The sequence below is a fragment of the Bos grunniens genome, chromosome 18, assembly GCF_055505025.1.
Source record: "Bos grunniens cultivar Pamir isolate PY7600 chromosome 18, Bosgru_T2T1.0, whole genome shotgun sequence".
NCBI lineage: Eukaryota > Metazoa > Chordata > Mammalia > Artiodactyla > Bovidae > Bos > Bos grunniens.
Genome location: NC_141182.1, coordinates 2548636 through 2573899, shown reverse-complemented (window position 1 = coordinate 2573899; position 25264 = coordinate 2548636). Strand labels below are relative to the sequence as shown.

The 25264-nt window shown below is 46.0% G+C and overlaps 1 protein-coding gene and 1 long non-coding RNA gene across 4 annotated transcripts in view; both read right to left on the bottom strand.

The window, feature by feature from the left end:
- Positions 1-25264, bottom strand: part of ZNRF1 (zinc and ring finger 1) — an 87281-nt gene that overhangs the window by 37459 nt on the left and 24558 nt on the right. The window lies entirely within an intron of this gene.
- LOC147352923 (uncharacterized) overlaps positions 4389-25264 on the bottom strand; it is a 42417-nt gene continuing 21541 nt past the window's right edge. The window contains exon 2 of the long non-coding RNA XR_015145243.1: positions 4389-4499. This is a non-coding gene — a long non-coding RNA (uncharacterized LOC147352923). The remainder of the gene's footprint in view (positions 4500-25264) is intronic.

Genomic DNA, 25264 nt, shown 5'->3' with positions numbered 1-25264 from the left:
GAAAAGACTCTGATGCTGGGAGGGATTGGGGGCAGGAGGAGAAGGGGACGACAGAGGATGAGATGGCTGGATGGCATCACTGACTCGATGGACGTGAGTCTCAGTGAACTCCGGGAGTTGGTGATGGACAGGGAGGCCTGGCGTGCTGCAGTTCATGGGGTTGCAAAGAGTCGGACACGACTGAGTGACTGATCTGATGATCTGATCATGAGTCTGTAGGATAATGTCTCTTTCCTTATGGAAATACCAGTACATAGCAGTACGTATAGAGTATCACAATGTCTGCAACTTATTTCAAATGGTCCAGTTAAAAAAGGGGGAAAAATATACAAATATACATATATAGATTAAACAAATAGACCAAAATGATAAGTATTGAGTTCAGCTGTAGATATACGGGTGCCCAATGGATGACTCTCTTAATTTTTCTGAATGTAAGTTTTCACAGTAAGTTTGATAAAACACGGCAGTGAAATGTGTGATACTCACATTCAGCAGGAGAAGGAAATGTGCAAAACGATTCACCTCAAGTTTTCCTGCCTTGTGGGTTAGGAGAGAGCTTTTGGTTTTCAGAGCTTCTTGGGTTTCACATTTGTGGATAAAGGAGAGTGGGCCTCTATTAATTTTGTGGTGTTACCACTTTCATTTAGGCCTTTAATTCTCTCAGAATCTACCATCGTATGTGATATGATGTGGTCAACTGGTTTATGGTTTTCCAACTGATGAGTCCGTTTTCCCAACACTACCTACTAAGCAACTCATCCTTTCTTCATTGATCTGTGGTGCCTTTTTATTTTTTTAAATATTCACTTACGTCTTTTGGCTGCGCCAGGTCTTAGGTGCAGCATGTGGGACCTCCCATCTTCATCCTTTCAGCCACCTCATGCAGGATTTTTAGTTGCAGTATGTGGGATCCAGTTCCCCGGCCAGTGGGCAAACCCGGGCCCCCTGCACTGGGTCAAGTGTTAGCCACTGGACCACCAGACAAGTCCCCTGGGGTACCTTTTTATAGTATATTAAGTTCCCACATATACACGGGTCTGTTTCTGAGACCTGTCTTCTATTCCGTTTTTGTCTATCACCTGTTCTGGCATGGATCCCATACTTCTTTTATTACTATGGCTTGTTAGCTTGTATCTGAAGCAAAAGTCCACTTTTTCTTTGTAAAAGTTGACTTTGCTATTTCAAATGCATTTAAGAATAAAAGTAGTCCCCCTGAAAACCCAGTTTAATTCTGAATGGAACTTCAGCTCTGGCAGCCTCTATTCTGAATCCAGAGCCTCCGGGTACAGTGTGCATTCTCATCCGATCCTCCTACCTCTGGCCTGGTACCTCACTCCCACCTTCCCTTCTTTGGTGTCTGCCCAAGTCCATAAACTCCCACTCAGTTTCTCCAGAGAGAGTTCCTCCCAACTGCGGCAGAGCTGGGAAGGCTACCGGATGGAGAAGAGGTGCCAAGTGGCCCTTATTCAGACTTTCTCTCCTTATTTTCAAGGTTAATAGAAGTCTGGTGAGTAATCTGTGGAACGTCCATATGATGGGCTAGTGGACAACTAAAATTTAAAACAAAAATTTCTAAATATTAGAATTTGTCCACATTTTAAAAAGTTGCCGAACAATATGTAAAGTGTGACACCCTTAGAAAACAAAGCAACCCACACCTGCTTGCAGCATGAGCTTGGACGTGCATCTGCAAACACACCCGTGTGTGACGGGTACCCGGTCACCCACAGACCAGAGGCTGCCGCGGTAGAAGGGACACAAGCTTTTACTTTCAACCCTCTGCAGTATTTGACCCTGTGATAATGAACTCAATCCCACTCCCTAACCCCCACCCCAATTATCCCTGGTACTCGGTGAAAATCATAGTGATTGAAACTGCTACTTATTAATAGGGCAAAACCAGTGGTCCAGGCCTGACGAATGACTCGTACTGAAAAACCCAGGGTGAGTCTGTACAAGGGAGCACCAGGGGCCCTGCAACCAGGCCAGGCAGCAGCGGCAGAGCCTCTCCAGCTTTCCCGGCGTTTCGGGACCACCCCCCCCAACCCCCCCTACCCCCCCACCCCGCCTTCAGCCCTGCCTGCCTGCCTGCAGCACGGGTTCTACTGTAGTCGTCAAAGCAATGGTGAAGGAGAAGACAGACAGAACAGGCTCCATCTTAGGCTGGACTGTGGACTTTGAGCTCTATGCCCAGTATCTATGGAAGCAACATACCAGCTGGAAAACCAGACCCCCCAGATGGAAGAACCCCACAGCTCATACCTAGACTCTCCAATGCCTAAAAGAATAGCCTAATTATCTGTGTAACCAAGTAGAATCATAAATTCTATTATGCTTATTGGGGTATGACCAAAGGCCTATTGATAACTGTCCTCTGTTAACTACCTAGGCTTAAGGCACATGAATCACAGGTTAACTTTGATTGTATCTTTCTCTTCCTTTGTTCAGACTAGTTTCAGGGAATTTGGGGAGGTGGGTTTGGGCACGTATGCTTAGGGTATATAAGGTTTTCACAAAAACTGGTCAGGGTCCTTGGCTAAGAGGAGACTCTGCCTTGGGCCCGCCAGTGTACCAAACTGCACTTCACTATCTGCACCATCCTTATGAGTGAGTTTGTTTCCCGGAACGCATGGCTACAATGGGACTGGTACAGTTCCCAGCTCTATGAAAGCACACTCCTTTCTCCCTTATTTGAAGGCACAACAGCTACTGAGCAAGGACCACAGGAGCCAGACCCCACCCCACCCCCATCGCATGAGATAAGGTGAGAAATACCCCATGTCTCCAGGAAGACCAGCTGCGTCGCCTCAATTAACCGAATACCACACTCCTGGGCGACCAGCTCTGAGCTCTGCACACCAGCGGGAGCTCCAAGCACCCTATGTGGGGTCCTCTTTGGGGCGCGGAGGACGCACAGTGAGCTGAGGGCAGGGTGGAGCGCTCAGCCTTGTAAAGAGCCTCTTTGACTCTCACCGACGCAAGACAGGCCAGCGCCAAGCGCAGCCTGGAAAGGTCTCCTTGCTCTTGCCGCAGCAGCTCTGCGCCGGCTGCTCACGGGGTCTCCATCCATCCAGGAGGTGGGCAGGAGGGGAAGGGGGGGAGAGGAGGACAGGGAAATGAGAACAGAGGCACGCGTTCCTGGAGCTGAGCCTGGCACAAGCGCTGGGCGCTTTATTTGCAGGACCACATGTAAGCCCTTGGACCTCTGTGCTGGGCACTGCGATTATTCCTAATTTACAGGGGAGAAAACTGAGGCACCGAGATGTGAAGGCCAGACAGGATGGAGCGGCGTCGAATCCCAGCCCAGGCAGGCTGGCCCCGGAACCACATGGAGAACCGGACGCAGAAATGGGATGGGGAGCCCACCAAGGCTCTGGCTGGTTCCTCCGTGTCAATCAAGGAAGAGCAACTGAGTCTGGGATTAAAATCAGGCCTTCTGTCAAAGACTGCCCAACGTGAGACGAGGCAGGGGAGAAGTTTTTAGGAATAACACTCCTACACTCCCTGGGGTGACCTGGAAATGCAGAGGTCTCCAGAGCTATAATGATAATGGGAACAGACCCGTTTCAGCAGAATCCTGAGCTGGAAGACAGCCTCCACTTCTCCTCCAGCCCCTCCCCCGGCAGTGGGGAGGCAGACACACAGGCAGGTCACAGCCCGCCTGTCCCCAGCTTTCTACTGAGGACAAATGCAGTGACTCTGGGCCCAGAGTTTCCCATCTTCATTCCTCAGGAACGGGGCCCTCCCTCATCCGCGGAGCTGGTGGCAGGAGGACCACCTTGCTGACAGCCACACAACTTCAGAGCTCAGAAAGGGACCTCACAGACTTCAGGACCCACTCTCAGACCACCAGCGCGTTGTCTCCACTCAGGGGTCACTCATCAAGATCTTTAAGCTGAGATTTAAAATATACATACGAGACTCCACCATACATATTTTTTAAAGTAACAGAACAAGGACATCTATCCAAGGCAAATGGTGAGGCCAGCGGGGTAGGGTGGGAGGAGAGCTGGAGATGAAGGGGATAAGGTGAAAGCACCATCCACGTGGAGCCTGGCTGTCAGTGCCTGTCCCAATCCCGGGCCTCCAGGAATGTGAACACACCTCAGCACCACCAGGCTGGAGGCTCCTTCCGCCTTCCCTAAAGGCACGCCTGTGTATCTCCGGGCTCCAAAGGCCCAGCCTGCAGCCCCTGCAGTGGGAAAGGGACTAAGCAGGAAGCTAAAATATGTGCATTCTTATCAAGGTTATAAATCATGATGTTTCTGAGTCCCCACTTTTTCACATGTGAAGTGAGGAGACTGGCCTATGCCTCTAAGATTCGTTCTAATTCTAAGGCTTACGAATCTGAAATTAGTGATGACCGTGGGTCCTCTTCAGTTCAGTTTTCTTTTTCTTGCAGATCAGATCTTAGTTCCCCAACCAGGCAGCAGAAGCGCGGAGTCCTAACAGCTGGACCGCCGTGGATTTCCCAACACCCTTGGTTTCTACTGCCCCTGAAGAAAAGCAGTACTATTTTCAGGTGAGCTGAAACAGTTAGGAAGCCTCAGGCCTCACACATGATAAATATTCTAAAATATTTTCAGAATTGATATTCCTGTTTAAAAAAAGAGAGAGCCCCTATTAGAAAAGGCAAGGAGATATTAGTTCCTCACATGCTGGCTGCTAAACATCAGAAGATTGCTTTGAGAGCCCTCCATGGACCCCGTGCAGCATCCTCCCCCAGCCCTCCCTTGCGAAACCTCCAACACCTACAGTGGCCTGGGGAGAGACACTCACAAAGAGCTCAGGTGTGTGGCCAAAGCTGCTGGGAAAAGGCAAAGACTATTCCATATTAGCACTCCCTTCTATTTAAGATCTTTTAATCGACCCTTTCTGATAAATAATTCACCTCATCTTGGCAACTGTCAACTTTAGTAGAAGGTCAAAGCGTTACCCTTGGGCTGCTGTCGGAGGGAACTTCTCCAGCTGCCTTTGGAGAGGCCTACAGAGGTTCTGAGGCGAGAGCAGTATTTCCCACATGACTAAGAAATGCATTTTTCTGAAGAGACATGGGGTGTCTGCCTGTCACCCTAACCTCCCAAGTGCTTAGGAACAACTACAAGGCATTACCTTCTTCTGAGACGCTCTTAAACAAACAAGGTTCCAAGCGTGTTATTATAAATGAGATGTAACAAGTCTGTCAAAGCAGCTTCTTTAAACTGTCTTAATGCTTTTGAAGCTGCTGAACAGACATTTGCTTAGATCCTTCTGAGGATCTAAGCTGCAGGGTAGCAGTGAGAACACTGATACTCTGTCAAGTCAAAAGTATAATTTATGTTTCACAGATTAACTTGAGAGGAAATACGATATAAACCAGTGTCTTCCAGTGTCTCAGCAGCCAGGCTCTTCAGAAGGGCAGTCTCTCATGGTAATACTGCACTTAGGCCAATTTCTCATTAAGAGGCCTCAGCCAGGTCATAAGCTGTGACGAAACAAATTTCTTGAATTAGTACTTTAAACCGAGCTGGTGACAAGATGATTAATTCTGTAAAAGAAAGCTGGGGGAGTGAAAGTTATACTTGGTACAAGGATATTCTCCATGTCCTCCTTCCCCGATTACTTCTGACTAAATCCATCACAAAGCCCTCAGTGTGAACACCAGAACCATCACTGCAGGTCTGAATTCACCGTGTCCCCCTGAAAGGTCGTCACCCTTGGGCAGTCTTCCTGAGATCTTGCCTCGCTTTCTTAGCCTCCTCCTTCATGTAGTTAAGAAGCTCCAGCACCCTCAGAGTACAGAGAAATGGAGAGAGAACTTCAGAAGTCTTCCCCCAGATCAAGAGGGCAGCCAAGTTTAGGGGTCTGGACTCCTAAACTCTTCTGAGGCTGGTGTGATAGGGCAGATTTCATGGCCCTGGTGCTCAAATGAGTAGATATTAAGAGAGTTTATCCCTCTTGTTTTGGTCCAGGTAGGATCAGCCTAACTTACCCAGCTGTCTAGTCAAATAGACCTTCCCCAACTCTCTACATCGCTGGACTCTGTAAGTACCAAGGAGAGATGGGAGAAACGGTGGGGGGTTGGGGGCGGTGTGGAGAGGAAGGAAGATAAAACAATGTGACTGTCAAGGGTCAGATGAAACAAAGCCAGCCTGAAGGAGAAGAGGGGAGCTGTCAAATCTACCAGCCTAAGATCTTCAGTCCATTTTAAAACTGACTTAGGCAACTTCTAGTCACCACAGGGGAGAAGGCAATGGCACCCCACTCCAGTACTCTTGCCTGGAAAATCCCATAGGTGGAGGAGCCTGGTGGGCTGCAATCCATGGAGTCGCTAAGAGTCCGACACGACTAGTGACTTCACTTTCACTTTTCCCTTTCATGCACTGGAGAAGGAAATGGCAACCTATTCCAGTGTTCTTGCCTGGAGAATCCCAGGGACGGGGGAGCCTGGTGGGCTGCCGTCTATGGGGTCGCACAGTCGGACACAACTGAAGCGACTTAGCAGCAGCAGCAGCAGTCACCACAGGCAGAGTGAAAAAACTCAAGCTTTGGGCTCCAAATACTTCTCTGCTCACAACTGGGAGGATCAAATAAGACCTAAGGACAAACATCAAGAACCAGAGTCTTTTGATGGCAGAAAAACTGGTTTTCTCTGATACCAGAGGTTTATTGGGCTACATCTTGATTTATGATGATGTTCTTTTTCAAATCCCACAGATATCTGACGCCAAGCCTGCAAAAGGGAAGGTAACTGCCAAGGGTCTATAATGAGTCCAGCGTCTGAGCCCAAGACAGCCGAAAGTGGGACCTTCCAGCAGGGCCAGGTTGTTCCAGCAGGGCCAGGTCAGGGACGTTTCCAGGGCTCCCTTCACAGATCCTAAACACTAGACAGCTGGAGATCAAAGCCAGGATCCAGTTATTTATACTCAAATGGGGAAAACCAACTGGGCAGTGGTAAGTAGAGATCTGATTTATTTAAAGGAGAAAAGGAAAGGAAACACTTCTGGATCCAACCAGCAAAAGCTGTACCCAAAGCAAGCCTAAGTACTGAGAGTTACTACTATCTAACATCTTAGCATTCTTGGGCTTCTCCCGTGGCTCAGCTGTTCAAGAATCTGCCTGGAATGTGGGAGACCTGGGTTCGATCCTTGGGCTGGAAAGACGCCCTGGAGAAGGGAACGGCCACCCACTCCAGTACCCTGGCCTGGAGAACCCATGGCGTACAGCCCATGGGTCGCAAAGAGGCGGACACTGAGCACCGTCACTTTCACTTCAACGTCTTAGAAATTGTCAAGCTCAGTCTAAGCGTTTCTGTCCAAAGCAGCATGACGAGACGCACTACTGGTTCTGTGCCCAAGGGCAACACGAAGGGCTGGGACCCCCATCGTCCAGCAGGGCTCCGACTCTCCTCCAAACTGCCCTAACTGTAACCACTTCTCTCACCCTTGCGTGAGGCCTTGGCTGCTTTCCTTCCCTGTAGGCTCTCCTGCGTGCGGCGCTGCTGGGCCAGCAGGTGTGGAGAAATTATCCCTGGGCTTCACTGTTTCTGCAGTGTTATTCTCAGAATGCCCCTTGCAACGTGGCCACTGAGAAGCCAAAAAAGGAAGAAGCTGCCCACCCCTGATGAGAACAGCCCACCTACCGGGACGGCCCCAGGCTACCATCAGGTCTATACACTCCTGCAGAGAAAGGAAAGGAAAGCGGGCAGGTCAAGTATCAGAGTACGTACAGAACCAGACACATGAACAGAGGCTCTGCCCTCTCGGGCCCCACACGTGCTGAGGTGCTGACAGCGGCTCTGCCCACCCCCACCCCAACACTCAGCGCAAGGCTAAAACCTCAGTCCCCAGGGCAGGCAGACAGCACCGCCTTCCTCGCAGAGCAGCTGCGGATGACCGTCCTGAGGCCTGGAGTGATGAATCCCTTGTTTATGAAGTTTTCATTTGCTCTATCCTGCTTCCTAAGACTTCTGACTCTGGAACTTGAACTAGAAGGTTCAAAACTGACAGAGACCCAGAGGAACGATAAGGAATCAAGCCACCTCGATGCCCTGAATCAGCCAACCTCTGGGGCTAAGGGAAGGTTTCTAGTCTCAAGGCCCTCTCAGTCAATGACCAAATTAAATCATTTAAAAGGGGATTTTCTCTGGTGGTCCAGTGGTCAGGACTCCATGCTTTCATTGCTGAAGGCCCAGGTTCAAGCCCTGGGTGGGGAACTAAGATCCCACAAGCTGTGTGGCAGAGTCAAAAAATTAAAAAATAAAATTGACACTTCCCCAACAAAAATCCTTTTTAAAAAATCTCCAGGTATTGATCAAACCTGGTGATTCTTGCTGAGCAAACAAAACTCTATCGCCAAATCTATTTGCACTGGAATAACCCACTAAAATCTGTTTAGATCAGAAATCTGCTTGGCATGAAAAAAACATAAGCATTTGGGTTACACAGGAGTCAGAGGAGTGGGGAGATGGAGGAGGAGGCTTGCAAAATGGAAGTTTTCAAAGAGACCCTGGAGCCATTGGATTCTGAATGAAGGAAAACACCAGGAGACTCTGAACAAATCTGAAAGAAAATACGGAGCGTTGACTCTGTAAGGAGAAACGCCATCTTAACAAGAACCCTAAGTCTTGAGTTCCAACAAGCAAGTAACTGAACCGGAAGAAGCCATGGGACTGAATAAACACACTGGGGAAGTAAAGCTGGTCTTCTTTTTCTGGCAACAGAATGGCCAGAGCCAGAGAGCTCTGAGTTTTCTAATTGCTTCTCAAGGGAATCCCCAAAGTGGACGGTTGAACTTACTGGTATTAAAGGTCTCTTCCATGAGATAAGAACGTGGCGATTCCTACTCCCACACGCTACTTGTGAACTCCGTCCCATTAAGTCTGTACAGGGACACAGTTCCCATTCTGGGTTAGACTGCCCATGCTGCCTTCATTCTTTAACCTAGAAAGGTTAACGCCGACATCGGAAAGAACTGTCTACCTGACTTTCAAATCTGTTCTGGCCATAACCATCGCTAGAATTGATGAGCAGTCCGTCCTCAGAAAGGAAGGACTGCTCAGCCCGGTATCTCCTCTCCAAGGCCTCTGGCCAGAGCCGCCGAATGACACGCGAACAAACATTACAGCCACTGTGACCTACAGAAGTAGACCGTCCTTTCACAGTCAACCTCCAAATGCGCCGACCTCTGAAGAGGAAGATTCTGACTCATCTGTACAGATCCTTCTCTTTCTTTCTGTTACTGGCCATGTGGCACATGGGATCTTAGTTCCCTGACCAGGGGCTGAATCTGTGCTCCCTGCACTGATAGTGCAAAGTCTTAATCACTGGACAGCCATGAAGAGTCCTATGGATCCTTCTATTTCAAACAGATTAAAAAAAAAAAACAACTTTTGAAGTGAAATGGTAAGGGGAACCTATAAAAATAACCACCAGCTATTAGTAGCTAAAATGGCTGCAGCCCTCAGAATTTTCTAAAGCAACAAATAGTCCTGATTACACATAAATATAACCTGCCAGCTCAGCAAGGATGGATCTAGATTCTGAGCAGCTCCGGAATGGCTCTGGGTCAATGGCAATAAAAATGTGTACTGAGGAAAGACCGGGGCAGAAACTCTTTTTGATTTTCTCCAAAGCTTGTGATGCGAGAGACTCCATCTGGGTCCTTCGAGGACACGTGCAGTTAAGAGACGAGGCTGACTCTCCTGGGGCAAGCTCAGTTTGGTAGGAAGGGCAATAATCACCCCTACGGACAACGTGTTTATGCTGCTTTTCTTCTGTAAAATCAAGGTCCTTTGTCCCCAAGCTCACTTGAAGCGGTCATGGGCGTCATTTCCATGCCTTTCCAGTAGAAGTGACTCCCCACAGACCAGAAACAAGGGCTTTCTGGCTCCACGCGGCAGCCGCTGAGTCCACAGAGCCTCTGGCTTTGTGGGCAGGGGACAGGCTCTCCCCGCAGAGAGAGTGGCCGTGCCGTCATGAAGCCCACAGCCTTTCCGAGAGGAAAGTGGGCCTGCAGAGGGCCCAGGGCATGGCAAGCGTGAGGACCAAGTTCTTCCACAAGAGACACCAAGAGCCTGAAATCAGGACCCTGGTTCTGCACACAAAGGGCGAAACTCCTTAACCCCAGGTGAGGGGCCGGGAAAGCAGACTGAATACACACCGAGGTCCTTCACTCCAGTTAGCCAGCGCTGCCATTTATTCAAACCAGAGAAACGGTTCCTTTAGAAAACACTCAAGTGGAAGCAGCGGGGAAAAGCCCAAGCGGTGCTCCCACACTTGTCCACTCTCTCCTTGCACCACCGCAGCGCAGAGCCCATCCTGGCCCTGCCGCGGGAGAGTGACGCCAGCCCCGCAGATGAGCGAGGACCCCGCCCTGCCGCCTCCACAGCCTTCTCTCTACCTTTGCTCTGGGAAGCGGGAAAGATCAAAGGAGCAGGCTCATCCATCCCTGCTCCTTTATTACTCTTCTAAAACAAGAGAGCTACACAGAACAGACCGGGAAGAGACTCGGACTCTCTTGTTCGGACTTGACCACTACGAAAGGCCACATATGAGAGCCCAGGAGGGCTGAGACCGTCCAGCAGACGGGGCAGTGAAAGCCAAGGAGCATCGCCAAGAGCTGGTCTCCCGCTCCAGGAGACATGACGGTCCACACGAAGAGGTGAGGCCAGCCCCCAGGGGAGTTCATCAGAGAGGAGCCACCGTGTGATGCGGTAGTGCCGTCACAGCGCGCAGACGGAGGAGACGGCCGGGCAAGCGCAGGACTGCTACACTGACTGGTAGATTACTGAATTACTGCTTAAAGAAGAAAGCAATGATTCTAGACCTTTAATTAGACATGCATGATTCAGAGGTCAGAGTCAGGGCTGAAAACCCAGCATAAGACCCGAGAAGCCCCCAGGGATCTCCGTGCCGGCTCCACTGTGCCCTCCCCACACTTTCTCTCTGCCCAGGATCTGAGACCAGGGGTCCCAGGCCAGCACCCAGCTTGTCCCCAGGCCCACGGAGGCCAGCAAAGCAGAAGGACAGCCAGGGCATCAGGAAGGCAACAGGGAGTCAATTTCATTCTCCAGCAGGACTGGGGCTGGAAGTCCAGAACCGGACCCTGAAAGTCCCCTGCCGCTGACAACACTTGCTGAGTTTTCGTTTCCTTCCTCAAACCAGGAACCACATTTTTGGATCAATATGGTTAACAAGACCCTTCACACTCTGGAAGGCAAAACGCGCCCATGAAAACGCTATGCCTCTAAAACACACAGCAGGCCGATTATTTTCCATGTGGGCACTGCCATCTCCACCAGGAACCCCAAACCCAGAGGGAACTAGGTGGTCCTGCTGGGTGAAGACGGAGCACAAAAGGGCTGTCGACCAGGAGGGAAGAGTGGAGCGAACCTGTGAGAGGAAGGAGACACAAACTTAATTCAAGTAAAGCAAAGTTTTGCCCCAGGCTTGGGAAGATGCTGGCCACTGAAAGGAACGTAACAGAAGAATGTGAGCTACCAGGATGAGCCAGACAAGCCAGTGGACGATGCTACAGCAGAGGCTACGGCCTGAACAGGGAGCCCAGGAGCCCCAGACGGATCCGGAAACCCCAGAAGAAATATCTCTGAAGTCCAGATTTTCTTGAAAATGTGATGGGTCATCTCAATGCAAGAAATGAAAAGATATCATCTGAGGGCATGAGGAAAACCTCTATTTCTGTGAGTCAAGTCTGCTTATTCAATATGTCCCTTGCGTTTTGCATGAGGCACCCCTGTGATGGGAATTACAGATGCAAAGAAGGGGAAGCCGTCCAGGCCCAAAGGTAGGCCTTGACGGCTACAGTTTCCCTCTCTCCGGCTGGAGTCCTCAAGTTGGAGAATATAATTCTTTTCTGACCCTCGGTTCCCATTTTACACGTATATTTAGACAATCGGTGTTTAACGTTAAGGTTCTATCCACCCATCTGAACTAATTTAATTTTAAAAGGTGGGATGGGCAGTGACAGAAAACCCTCGAGATTTCCTCTGGGATCTATGAACACAGGTTCAGGAAGGCCACTGGCCGACCTGGGGCGGGGCTGTAAGGAGAAGTGCGTTTCCTCGGGAGGGAGGTTCCTCCTTCATCCCCAGCACACAGGCCTCGTGGAGCAGTGGCGGGATGTCTGGCCTTGGGAACACATGTGTCTTAGCCCTGACGGCAGCAAATGAAAATGCTTTTCCCATCTGCGGGCTCAGATTCTCCTTATTTTCACATGGGTCACCAACTCTGCCTTAATTTTAAAAGCTGGTGCCATAAAGGAGCAGAATCATAGAGAGATTAAAACTGCATTTGACCTTATTTACAAAATAGAAGCAGAGTCACGGATGTAGAAAACAAACTTGTGGTTACCACAGGATGGGAAGGGGAGGGATAAATTGGGATATTGGGACTGACATATTTACACTATTATACACAAAAGAGATAACTAGTAAGAACCTGCTGTGTAGCAGAGGGAACTCCACGCAATACCCTGTAATGGTCTATATGGGGAAAAAAATCTTAAAAAAAAACACCAGTGTATATAAGTATAGGTATATGTATAACTGATTCACTTTCCCGTATACCTAAAACTAGCACATTATAAATCAACTATACTCCAGTAATATACTCCAGAGCTTCCCTGGTGGCTCAGAGGTTAAAGCGTCTGCCTGCAATGCGGGAGACCTGGGTTCGATCTCTGGATCAGGAAGATCCCCTGGAGAAGGAAATGGCAACCCACTCCAGTATTCCTGCCTGGAGAATCCCATGGGTGGAGGACCCTGGTGGGCTACAGTCCACGGGGTCGCAAAGAGTCGGACACGACTGAGCACCTTCACTTTCACTTCATACTCCAATAAAAATAAAAACAAAAAACCTGCATTTGGTGAAATGCATCAGAACAATAGAATGGACTGCACTGATGAGCTCATGATAAAGCGAAGGTAGGGAAATGCTGACCATGGAGTCTGGGTGGTGGGTGGTGGGTATATGGATGTTCACTGCACAGTGCTCTCAATTGTGCTGCCTCTGGTGGGTCCGTCTGCTTGAGGATGGAGGTGGCCTTGCAGGAATGAGGAAATTGCTCACCTATGTGAGATCAGAAGCCCCGGCCTCATCTTAAACATGCTTGCTGGCCTGAAGGCGGCTTGTCAAGTCACCAAGGACTTACATCAGAATCAGCCTCCTCAGAGCTGGGGGCCTTTGCAACGACTAATGCCTGGGCCCCCCTGTAAGTCTCCTGACCTGCAAGCTGAGGCTGGCAGACGGGTATAATTTTTCTATCTTGGTGGAGGTTTGTGTTGTTCCTGTGTATACATTGTCAAAACGCAGTGAACATATACTTCAAATGTGTGCATTTCACTGTATGTAAAATTTCATGCCAAGGGAAAGTATAAACAAACACTAAAAACCAGTTAATGGTATGCACGTTGAAATATTCAGAGGAAAGCATACAGATAACTGCATTTACTTTGAAATGCATCAAAAAATAAGACTGCGTGGCAAGATGAAAAGAAAAGAAATGTGGTGATAAACAAGCAGAGTAAAACAGATATATTTCGGGTAGGTAGTGGTGGTTGGAGTGATATAACTATATCAGCAAAACAAGTATTTTTTTGGAAGTTCCTCAAGTGGGTTAAACAAATTGCGGTGGAATACTACTTAATAACAACAATAACAACAAAAACAGGAATGAATTATTGATAAACAGAAGCTGGAAAGGGAATTATGCTAGATGAAAAAAGTTAATCCTGAAAGTTATATACCTGTGTAATTCATTTATAGAGCATTAACAAAATCACAAAATTATAGAGACAGAGAACAAATCGGCACAGTTGCCAGGCACTATGGAATGGGGCGGGGTGGCGGTGGAGCATGACAATAGAGGGGAGTATTAGAGAGCTCAGCGGTGATGGAACATTCTATAGCTTGACTGTGGTGATGCGTGCTCCAGCTGACACATGTGACGTAACTAGACAAACCAGACACACACCCACACACACCCACCCATGGGTGCATGTCCAACGGCGAAACGTGAATAAGGTCTGTGGGTCGTCCCAAAGGTACCAATGCCAATGTCCTCATGTTGATATGATGCACAGCTACGTAAGACATACACCACTGCGGCAAACTGTACGAAGGTATATGGGATCACTACTATTTTTACAACTTCCTGTGGATCTATAATTATCTCAAAGTAAAAAGCTAAACAAAAGTTCCTCAGACAATTCCAAATTTCCCTAGTGAAGGACTACTCATTTAGTCTAATCATTGACTATAGAGAAGAAAAATCAAAATTCTATAGAGTTCTCTCAATCACAAAAAAGTTTACCTTCTAATTCTAAAACTAAACTTAATCAGATACCAAAATGTTTGTTGATACTTCTAAGCCAACAGTGTCTAAATACATCCCCTTCCTTCCCTCGGACAGACATTCTTGGTATTACATGAAATACAGGATTGAGATCATCCACACGGGTAATCTGGGGGAAAGAGGTAGGTCAAGTGGACCAAAAGAAGAGGAAAAAAAAGAGGGATGCTGCATTACAGAGGAGCAGCTGCAAATGTGCAGACTAAAAATTACAGGCAAGTTTTAAAAAAACTGAGCGTTTCACAACCAAGCCAAGGTTTGTCAAAAGGGGTTTCTCTCAGCTTTCAGAGTTCCCAAGCCATTATTTGCTAGTAAATTTCATGAGAAGCAGAGGGGAACATACTCCAGACACAGCTGTTTCCATCTGTTGAAAACAAGATCCTGCCTAAAAAAAGAAAATGTTAAAAAAGTCATAAATCCTTCAAACTACAACCTCAGCAGAGGAGTGAACCATGATTCTTTTCATCTTTTAAAATGTGATAACTTTGCTCCTGCTTGATCGCACTGAAAAGGAAACCATTCTGACACATTTAAATACTGATGTGCTGATGCCCTTAAGAACTGGAAGATCAAGCAAAACAGGGCACACTTGGCCCTTCTAGAGCTTAACAACTTCACTGTCCTTCCTGCTGCTTTTCACCACTCCATCCCCTTCTCCAACCCCCAACCATTAAGAAAAAATAACCCATAAGATTTTTGTAATCGGGATTAACAATAAGCTGGAAGCGAAGATTCCGGGACTTGTTAAATTGTGAGAAAGGTTAACAACTTGAGTCACTTGCTGAAAGTTCACAGAATAAACCTGAGCCTTAAAAATGACTTGAAGTGCCGAGTCCCTCAACTGTGAACATGAAAACCAGGGGAACTTCCAGTTACAGTCATATGATAGCCCAGAAAACCAGAAAACCCTATTGCTGCAAGTGCCTGATACTACTGGAGAACAAAAGAAAGACCTGGAAATCCCCAAGCACCAGAAACCAAGAGAACTGAAAAGAGAAAGTGAGGTGGGGAGGAGGCTGGTCTGCTTGTGCTACAGAGAAAAAAGGCCTCTCCTGAGCTCTGTAGCTGCAGGCTTGCACCTCCTACTCTGTGCCCATGAGCTCGCAGTCAAAAATTACAAAACACACGCGAAAACCACCCACCAAGGGCAGGGTTCCAAAACAGTACAATCTGACAGACACTGCAGATACGTACACTGTCTACACCTTAACTTTTAAATTGCTCAGAAAAAATTACACATGAGAGAGGTAAGGGAGTGAGAAGGAAGAGTTCAAATGTGACAAAACAGTAATTGGCTGGATCTAGGTGAGGGGAATGAATAGAGGTGTTGGTAGTCCTGTTCTTTAAGTCTTCTGTAGGGCTGAAATTTTTCAAAATAACATGCTGGGGAAAAGAAAAGCATTATCCTATGCATTCATAAACTTTCATGTTTATAAAATGTACGTATCAAGGTAATTCGATATGTAATGAGTGTGGGGGTTACAGAAGGACGGAAGAGCTAGAAGCAATTAACGAAAGGGTTAATGTGCTTTCACTCCGACTAACTGATAGAAAAAAGAAGTCCCCAGGGGGTCATTTGAGAGAGAGAGTTCATTTACTTCAGATCTCATTTCCATACTACTTAAAACAGAGCTGGTAATAGTATGCATTTGTACTGGATCATCTAAGGAAATGTAATTGCCAACTTCTCCAAAAGATCTAAGAATAATGTTTTCACTAGATATTCTACAGCCATGAATCCCGAATACTAAATTAGCAAAAGGGTTCTTATGTGAATGTGAAAGTGATTTTTTAGAAAGAAACAATATAAGAGGATAAAAAAAAATAATTTCTTCTACGGATTAAAAGACTTTTGTGGGACAGCAAAGCAGAGCCTAGAACAGGCAAATCTATGCAGAAAGCAGACTGCTTAATGCTGGGGCACTTGCTCGGTGGGTGGGTGTGGAGCTTCTTCTGATGGTGATGATGGTTGCACAATTCTGAAAATACTAAAAGAATTGTATACTTCAAATAGATGAAGTATATATAAATTGTATCTCAATAAAGTTGTGCAAATGCATATACTAGAAAACAAAAATAATGGAAAATCGTTAGCGAGAGTGTCCAACTCAAAAACCTAGGAAAGAACTATAGAGTAAACCCAAATAGAAGGAAAGGGAGGACAAACGAGCCAAAAAAAAAAAAAAGGAAAGCACTCGGCAGAAAACAACCATGGTGTTCAGGCAGAAAAAAGGTTAATGGTGGCCAAGTAACTTGGAGAGAAGCTAAGCTTCTGAGCACAAGGCCACACACACCACGCCACAAGCAGACCGACAAGGAGCCTCCCACCTCGGGACACTTGAGAAAAGCACCACCATCACACCACCCACACCCCACCCCGATGCCATTTACATGCTAGAATTTGACCCGTCCATAAACCACCTCCATGGCCTCAAGTTGCTCTTTCCAAATTAGCCCTTGGACGGGGCCCAGGTCATCTCTCTGGACCCTGCTGTGAGGAGAGCCAGGTATTCAAGTTTTCTGAGCTCTAACTGATGAAAGCAGGCCCTCATTGGTTTGGAAAGTCTCCAGCCTCCACTCCTGAGAGCAAAGAAGGCTCGAGAAGGTCCAGGGAGAGCATCTACAAGTCACAGCAATGAGCACTTTCAGACGCGGGAGTTTAAGAACATTCCCCTTAAAATCCCTCTGTGGTCAGGAACAGATCAAGGACACCCGCCGTAACTACTTCCGTTCAGTGGTGTGTGAGCCAGCTGAGACAGCACAGTGTTAAAGGCTGGAGCGGGGCCCTCCTGATTCCCATGTTGAAGTCTTAATGCCCAGTAACCCTTAATATGACTGTATTCGGAGACAGGGCGGTTAAGGAGGTCACCAAGGTAAAATCAGGTCATTAGGATGGCCCTAGTCCAAAATGACTACTGTCCACATACCAAGCGGAGATCAGCGCACACACACACGGAAGACCATGTAAAGACACAGACTGTCTATAAGCCAAGGAACGGGGTCAGAAGAAATCAACCCTGTGGACATCTTGATTGTAAACTTCCAGCCTCTAGAACTGTAATAAGTTTCTGCTGTCTAAGCTGCTCAGTTTGTGGTACCTTGCTATGGCAACCCTAGCAATCTAACACAGTAAGAAAGAGAGACAAAAGATACAAGGACAAGAAGGGAAGAAACACCACTGTGCTAAGATTATCTGCATGAGCTAAGGCAGGAGAATCTACAAACTGCTAGGTCTAAGAAATGCTCAGTAAAACTGCCAGATGTGAGATCTACACGCAAGAAGTCAACAGCACTCCTCCCAAAACACTAACGACAATTAGAGAACAAACAGGTACCTTAATTAACTGTCCCTCACTGTGCAAATGGGTAAAGAAATTGAACTATATTTATCCACAGATCAAGGGAACACTACAAAACAGTTATTTCTAAAATAAATAGGCTGGATCTGCACAGATATATCTCAAAAACACAACTCTGAATTAAAAACAAACAAACAAAAAAAATCAAGTTACAAAGAAATAGATATATTCTATCTATTCATTTTTAATACACACAAATCATGGAGATGCACATAGTACCAGTGCAGATAAACCTACAGGCAGGGTGTTTATGTTAAACATTTCATCTTGGTGATAGGCACACAGATGTTTGCCATATCATTTTCTGTACTGTTCTATATATTTGAAAGGCTTCATTTTTTGGATAAAAACAGAAGACTCTTTGAGGTCCAGATAAATGCAAACTTAAAATTCTAAGGAGTTCATGATTTTAAAAGCCCCACAGTACTCTTCTCTACTATCTGTACACATATGCTTTTTTAGGGGACTCTTATTAAAGTTCACTCCCATAATGTTCCTACCCCAGCAGGAAGATAAAACTAGCAGAGAAAACAATTTAGGTTTCAAGACATCTAATTTTTAAGTCAGAATAAAAACCCACTTTAGGCAGTACCCTTCTCATGGCTTGTGTGATTGCCTATCATCTGAAAGGTGCCAGGGATACAAATACACCGCATCCTCCACCCGGGAGCGCTCAGTGAGGTCATTAAAGAAGATTTTCAGCCAAGTCAAAGGATTACAGGCATCAGGTTCATGTCAAATCAGGACCATAACTGGGATACCTTGGATAAAGCCAGGGACTGATAATGTCAAGGAATCTTTATAGCTAGGTTAAAAAAGAAATCTTGGATCCAGTAAAACCTGTATGGGCCCCTCCTATGCTTATTAGCAGTCACCTTTCCCCACTCATCCATCCTCTCTCTATGCCTAGGATAATGACTTCAGTTCCTACTTCCCAGCCTTTTCCTAAGGGGCGGGGGGTCAAGAATACCTAATAAAAAACTGTAATGCAAAGGGCAGAGAGAGTTCATGTGTTTAATTTTAGGTCAGTTACCAGGTTTTTCTTGAGCTCTGGCCAGGGTTATTCTGGTACTGGCACGGGGAAACCTATTTTGCATGCGTGCGGGTTAGATTAAAAACAAAGAAATAAACAAGAGTCTGGCAACAGGCGCTCAAACTACACACCCCTCATGCAGTCCCCGAGGCCACCAGACAAGCACTGCCCACTGAGCCAACCAGGGCATCTGCCAGAGATTGTGCTAAAGACAAGGGTTTCCCATGAGACAGAAAGGGACAAGGGAGACAGCTAATAGAATCACTTTCAAATCCTCTGCCACTGCCTCCTTCAGATGGAAGTATTAAGCAACGTTGGAGAAAAAATATCTCACAATGTTGGAGGAAAAAAAAATCCCACTTTCAATAAGCCAGTGAGTGACAGAGAACCATGTTAAGCTCCCCTGAAGAATAACATATGAAATAACAGATAAAAGTCCTTAAAATATCGTTACTCCATGTCAGTCTTGGTTCATTCCTTACATGTACAGCCCTTTTTCCCAAGGGAAAACAGAATGTCCATCAAACAATTTGATCCTTGCAAAATCAATGGCAGCAAACTGAGTCACCAGGATAAGGGGCCTGTTCTTTACCCAGCAAGGCTGATGGTTAAACCACGCAAGAGATTTCTAAGGATTAAATTCTGAAAGTCAAGATCTGGGTTTTTAAATATGCAACAGTCGCCTCTGATTCATGCAGATTCTTTGGAAACCAGTACTCCATTCGACCCTGAGATCCTCCTCTCTCCTATCTGCTCCATTCTATACTGTCTCTCTGAGTGGAGCATAAACTCCATGAGGGCCAGAACCATGTTTTATCCATTTGTGCAGATCTATTAGGGCCTACAGTCAAATGCTCAGACAAACATAAGCTGGGTTTAAGCAAATCTGGCCCAAAGAGGCCTGATGAAAGAGAAGGAAGATAAAAACTATAGTCTGGAAGGCAGCCTGTTCAAAAGAACTACACATTTAAAATGTTAAAAGATGAACAGCCATCCTCTGCAAGACACAGATAAAGTGTTCCTCTAAGTTAAATTGAGGAAGGGAAATACCAGTTTCCTCTGGAAAGCTTCTGAAAAGATAAAAGCATGTCTGCTTTGAGTGATAATGTGTTACAGGCTTAGGCAAGAACAGGTGAAAAAAAAAAAAAAAAAAAATCTGATAAAACCATGAAGCTGCTGGTAACTCAATGAAGGGGGAACCGGAATTGGCCAGGCCACTTCACAACTCATGGCTACACAGGATGGCTTTAAAATAAGGAAGGCTCAAAAAGAACAGAGAAGATAAAGCCATTATCCTCAACTTGTCCTTTATTGCAGATGCTCTCTTACTCCTATTAAGCATTTATGGAGTGCCAGCTACTGGTGAGACATCCAGGTGAAGGGAAACACCCCAGCTATTCACTGTTCTGGAGCTGGCCTTGGCTTGTGTTCTCATTAGCTGTTCAACCTGCCGTCCGCCTAAGCTGGAGAGAGGCCAGTACAGCAAGCGTCTCTCAGGAATCATTTATTATAACCTATCACAGAGCAGAGTCAGTTTCACTTTCTCTCTGAGAAGTCACAAAGACTCCTGAACGAAAAATATCAGGATTCAAAAACAGAGAACTGTTTTGCAGAAATCAACAAGCTGATCCTAAAAATTTGGATGGAAATACAAGGACCTGCTATTGCCAAAATGATTTTGAAAAAGAACAAATTAGAAGAACATACACTACCAGATTTCAAAACTTAACCATAAAGCTGTACGTAACTAGGATAATGACAGACATATAAATCAGTGGAACAAAACTGAATCTAGAAATAAACCTTTACATTTACAGCCAGTTGATTTTGCCAAGGGAATTCAGTGGGGAGAAAGAACGGCCTTTTCAACAACTGGTGCTAAGATAACTGAATGTACAAGCGGTTCTTTAAAAAAAACCATGGAACTTGCACCTGCACCTTGCACGATAGCCCAGTATTAACTCAAACTGGAACAGAAACATGTGTAAGAGCTAAGGCTATAAAACTTCTAGATGAAAACACAGGAGAAAAATCTCGCTGACCTTGAACTAGGCAACGATCTTTTTACATATGACATCAAAAGCATGATCAATAAAAGAAAAACCTTGATAAACTAGACTCAATCAAAATCTGAAATACTTGCTCTTTAAAAAACACCATAAGAAAATGAAAGGACAACTCACACATTGGGAGAAAATATCAAACCACACATCCAGAATACACAGGGAATTCAGTGTACAATTCAGTAAGACAATAGGCAACCCAACTGAAAAAAGAGAAACAAATGGGCAAAGATATGAGTAGACATTTCACCAAAGAACATATAGGAACTGATATGAAGCACATGAGAAGAGGCTCAACATCACTGGTCACTGGAAACTGCAAATTAAAACCACAATAAGATGCCACTATCCATCTACTAGAATAGCTATAAATTCTAAGACTGACGATACCAGGGGTTTTGAGGATGTGACAAAACTGGCATACCCCCTCCCCAATCCATTGGCCAGAATGTACAGCCACTCTGGGAAAGTCTGTCAGTTTCTTAAAAGGTTAGACAAAGAACTGCCATGTGGAAACACATGTCCACACAAGAGCCTATACATGAACCGTCACAGTGGCACCATTCACAATTGCCTTAAAGTAAAAACAGTCCAAGTGTCTACCACCCGATGAATCAACAGAATGTGGTAAATTCACACAATGGAATACTACTTAGCAATAAGAAGGAACAACAGCCTCAACATGGATAAACCTAAAAGAAGGAAGCCAAATGCAAAAGACTGCATATTGAATGATTTCATTTACAGGAAATTTCCAGAGAACACCAGTCCAGGGCAGCAGGTCAGTGCGACTGAGCAGGGATTGACTGTAAGCAGATATAATGTTTGAGGGGATGGAAATGTTATAAAATTGGGTTTCAGTGATAGTTGCACAACTCTGTCAGTTTACTAAAAAAAAATCCCAAAATTGTACACCACAACAGATGAACTTTATGGCATAAAATTCGTAAGCTTTAGCATGAAACATGTAAGAATCATCTGGAAACCTGTTAAAACCCAGATAACCCAGATATCCTCCCATCCCAGATATGGATTTAGCAGGTCTGGGATGAGACCCACGAATGTGCAATTCTAAGAAGCTCCTGGAACATGCAACAAAAATAGATTGCAAAGTCCCACCAGAGGTCTACTACACAATCTTTAGGAAAGGAGGCCCTGGGATAGCTCCACCTCCTACAGGCCCAGCCGTCACTCAGTACCTGTCCACAGGGCCTGGTTCCAGGACACAGCACCCCTTCGTGGATACCCAAATCCAAGGACGCGCCAGTCCCTCACAGAAGATGCACAAAACTAAACACAGCCTCACCCATACACTTCAAACCATCTCAAGATTCTTTATAACACTTAATACAATCTGAACTCTATGCAAACAGTTGCCAGGGAGTGCCAAACTCAAGTTTTGCTTTTTGGAACTTTCTGGAGTTTTTTCCCCGGATATTTTCAATCCACAGTTGGTTGAATCCATGGATTGGGAACCTGTGGACAAAGAGAGCCAACTGTATGGGAGAATCTCCTGCTCAGTCTCATGGTTCAGCACTTCATGAGCTATAACACTCTCATATGCAATTAATTCCAATGACTTGAAGTAGTTCCAAGAGTAAATCTGTGTGCTCTTATTTTGAAAATGACGAAGTAAACGTCCTATATTTTTACATGGTTCAAAATCAGATGGTGTTCTGCCTTAGGCCTTTCTAAATAAAGTTATTTGCAGAGAAGTAAACTGTATTCATTCAAGGTATTTTAAATATGGCTCCACATTTTTAAAAAAATTCTCCTTTAAAAATGTTTAGGCTACTTTTCGGGTTGAATCTGTTTTAAATCTGTTTAGGTGCATGATCACATGTTTTTCTGAATTCTTAACAAGGATGAGTAATTGATCTATAGGATCACAATTCTGACTGCCATGAATAAATAACATTCAACAGCACTGGTGCCATTTTTAATGGTTCAACTCAGTAACTAGTGGAGTCAAGTAGTGTGATGCTCAGCTATCGCAGAAGACACAGAAGATGTGGTTCACACTGGGATTAACCATACTTTTTAAAATCATAAAAACAATAGCACCCAACATCAGTGAGTGCAGAAACGGGAAATTTTTACAGAGGACTGTGTTCTAGGAAAAAACACAAAAAAGCACTTAAATTATTTTCAACTTCTCTTATCGGTATGGCTCAGAAGAGTGGGAGTGGCCTTGCACACGGGATGCCCCGTCGCAGAGGCCAGAACCGCCAGGCTGAGCGCTGAGGACAGCCCACAGGGGGCCCCCTCGGAGCGCCTCACCTCACTGTTGTTTCAGGTTCTGACTGAGATGGCCTGGGGTGGGGCTCAAGCTCTCCAGGGCAAGGGTTCCATGTTTCCAAAGGCAGTCCCAACAATGCTGTCCATCCCACAGGCTTCTCTGCAACGGCCCCTCTCCTAGCCCTGACTCCTGTTACTGACCCACAGAATGTGGAGGGAATGACGCAAGTCTCTTCCCAGGCTAAACCGTAAGAGAGCTACAGCTGTGTGTTCCCTGCCTGGAAGGCTTGCTCTTGGAATCCAGCTGCTGTGTAATGAAACCCAAGCTAGACAAAAAGTGAGAAAGCCCCATGGAAAGGGAAAAATCCGTGTTTCCCAGCCACGCGAAGCAGCATCCCCGAGGACTGAGTAGAGGTATGCCATGTTCCACCCCCACCCTGGTCACTGTCACCTCAGGAGACGCCCCCACCCGCGGCCACGCAGATGAGAACCTCCCAGCTGAGCCCTGCCTCAGTCCCTGCGCCACGGCATTCATTATGAGCAAAGAGAAAACGGCTGTGGTCTTAATTAAGCCATCGCATTCTGGGGTAGGTCTTGCTACCTAATACGAGAAAACAAAACAGGTTCCAAGTTTGCTCTCAAACGTTCTTGGTAAATGATGGGCAGACATTAGTCAACATGTACGGACTTGGTCTCTACACCTCAGGAGTGGGAAGAGCCTGAAAGCCAGTTACCAGGGAAAGAAAATAAGTGATCATAAGCAAGACTCAATCTGCTTCAAAGACTTTTCCATATCTGTTGGCAAAAGATTTTGTTGCTTCCCAATTTTTGTACTGAAGAATCACGTTACATGAGTTTTGTGCTTTTCTAAAGGCCAAATCAGGCACAGTACTGCCATTACACAGCAACCTATCAATGTGATTCCACTTATCAGAGTTTACTGAAACAGAAGAAGCAAAAGATCCTAGAGATGTAGCCTTCTACAGTCTCATCCGTTCATGTCTTCCCTCTATACACCAGCACGGGTGCGTGCTGTCACTTCAGCCGTGTCTGACTCTTTGAGACCCCATGGACCATAGCCCACCTGGCTCCTTTGCCCATGGGATTCTCCAGGCAAGAATACTGCAGTGGGTTGCTGTGCCCTTCTCCAGGGGATCTTCCTGACCCAGGGATCAAACCTGCGTCTCTGGCATCTCCTGCACTGGCAGGCAGGTCCTTTACCACTAGCACCACCTGGAAAACCCCGTTATACCAGAACCCCCGGTCAATTTTACAACAGGGAAGAGAGTTTAAACCTGATTGTATCTAAGATGCGCAAGCGTCGCTGAGTCAGGTGGGTTCAAGGTCTGGCGTGGTCTTCTCCAGACTGACAGATGGGAGGTGTGCACTGGACCTGGAAATGCCAGGTTCCTGTTTACTTTCTCTCTCCCCTCCCGAATCAATGCAACTAAACCTGTAAAGAGTTGCACAGCCCAAGGGCTTTCTTGCAGGTACTCTAAGCAAACACAATAAAGAAACTGAATCACATACGGCTCAGTTCCTAGCGCTCAGGGAGATTAAACATAAGTATCCAAGTACACTGAATAAATCTTACTCATCCAAGTTCCATACAGGTATTACCATCCCTTTTAAGTGGTTATAATTTCAACATCTGAGAAAGAAAGTTAGTGAAGTTGCTTCCACATTTCTAAACAGGTTGACCAAAATTCTTTAGACAACAGAGAAGATAACTTAGCTGCCAGAGAACAGGCTGTGCTTGTCCAGAGATAGATCCTTAAAAGGAGAAGTGCAGAGATGTGCTCTGAGCCTAAAGCAGCTATGCAAGTCTTAATGATCCCGACTCAAAGCTGGCTAATGAACACTTTAGTGCTGGGAAGTAGTGTCTTAAGAGAAGGCGGTGGAAACAGGACAAAGTCTTCATATTCAGAAGAATGCCAGCAGGTACAGAGCTTAGTTCTGCTAGGGTTTAGGAGACCGAAGATTTCCAGTAGGATCCTTCTTGATTCTTACATAAGACAGTAAGTTGAATCTTCCCATCACTGACATTAAATTGATACTAGCAGCCTCCTACTAATTATAGCCCAATCTTTACCGGTTTCTTTTATACTCTAATCTCCCTCACTCTTTTATCCACTTGAACCACGAACCAGAAAAATAAGACTACATGTGCTTTTCAGGTCTGATTACGATTTGCTCAAATCTTATAATTCTGCTATATG